Source organism: Corapipo altera, unplaced genomic scaffold, assembly GCF_003945725.1.
Source record: "Corapipo altera isolate COAL_440 unplaced genomic scaffold, ASM394572v1 215, whole genome shotgun sequence".
Classification (NCBI taxonomy): Eukaryota; Metazoa; Chordata; class Aves; order Passeriformes; family Pipridae; genus Corapipo; species Corapipo altera.
This window is the reverse complement of record NW_020885008.1, coordinates 596,714-598,537: the sequence shown is the minus strand read 5'-3', so window position 1 is coordinate 598,537 and position 1,824 is coordinate 596,714.

The following is a 1,824-nucleotide window of genomic DNA, read 5'->3' as shown; positions in this document are numbered from 1 at the left end:
CCCTGCTCTGGGCACCCCCTGCTGCGGGACTGCCTCCCAAGCCGGGTGCCCCAATTGCCCCAGGGACCCCCTCTGCTCCAGAGACGCCCCCTGCCCCAGGACCCCCTTGTCCAAGCCCCCCCCCAATGTCCCAGGGACCACCCCCCTGCCCAGGACCCCCCTGCCGCAGGACTGCCACTGCCCTGAGACCCCCCAGCTCAGGACCCCCGACTGCCCCGGGGGTGCCCCCCCTTCTCTGGGACCCCACGATGCCCCAGGGACACTCCCTACCCCGGGGACACATCCCTTCCTTTCCCCGGGTTTTGCCCCCTTCCCCCCCTCCCCCTCACTTCTCGCTGCTGTTATTTATACATGTTAAAAAATAATTAATTTGGGTCCTGCTAATTACAGAGCAATTAAAATCGAGTCAAGTGACTCAGGTGAGGGTCCCCCAGACCCCCCTTGATGATTCCCACCCCTGTGGAGGGCGTTGCTCTGAGTTTCTGATCTGAGGGGCAGGGGAAGGATGCTCAGGCGGGGGGTGGGTGGCAGGGCCATGTCCCCCCTCCCCCTGGTCTGGGGTTCAGCTCCATTTTTTATTGGATTTGGCTGATTTGCCCTCCTTCACTCCAGTAACTCCCCCTGTCCCCTCTTGGTCCCCTCCCAGGCTGTATTTTGGAGGCAGAGGAGGGGGTTTATGAGACTCTTTTTAGGCCTTTCACAGGGAAAGGAGGAATTCCACGTGTGTGAGAAACAGCTGGTTCCCATCCCATCCATCTGTTCCCAGCTCACCCACAGCCACCCCTGCCAGGGCCCATTGGGGTGACCAGACCCCCAAACTCAGAGCAAAGTCACCCCAGGGTCACCCAGGAGCTCCTTGGAAGTCACTGTCACACCAGGACACAGCCCTGTCCCCTGATCCCAGTTATCCTGAGTTTTTTGAAAGGGGGAACTGAGGCACAGTGCTGGGGCTGGGTGAGCTGCTGGGACGAATTCCAGAATACCTGGAGGTTTTCCTCCTGATGGGTTGTACCCCTCGGGTGGCTCCAGCCCCAAAATCCACCCAGGGGTGACCAAGGGCCCCACAGAAGTGAGAGGGGTCCCACACTGGTGGCAGATCCCCCCCTGCCCCTGCTTCCTCTCCATCATTTACCCTGAGGTGCCTCACCTGTCCCAGGATCCCCCCATCTGCCCCTGCCCCCCAATTCCACGTCCCCCATATCCCTCTGAGCCCCCCATCTCCCCTGGCCCCCTCAGCTGCCCCTGAGTCCCTCTGTTTCCTCAGCTCCACCCCATCTACCCCTGTGTCCCCTTAATCTGCCCCAGGTCTCACCACTGGGTCCCCCATCTGTCCCAGTCCCCCCCACCTGCCCTCACCCTCCTCCCATCTACTCCTGGGTACCCCCAGCTGCCCCTCACGCACTCCCCTCTACCCCTGGATCCCTCCCAGTTTGCCCCAGAGCCCTCCTTGACCCACCCCAGTGTATCCCACCTACCCCTGGGTCCCCCTAATCTGCCCCAGATTCCCCTCATATGTACCCCAGGCTCACCCTCATTTACCCCAGGGTCCCCCCACAGACCCCCAGACCCTCCTGTCCACCACTGAATCCCCCCCAGTTTACCCCAGAGCCTGCTTTACTTTCCCCCGTGCATCCCAACTACCCCTGCTCCCTTCATCTGCCCCTGATCCCTCCCCATACATACCCCAGGGTTCCCCCAATCTGCCCCAGACTCCTCTATCTGTCCCAGGTCTCCCCCAATCTGCCCCACACCCCTCTCTATACCACTGGGACCCCCCCTCCATCTACCCCCGGGTCCCCCCAGTCTGTCCCAGTCCCCTCCATA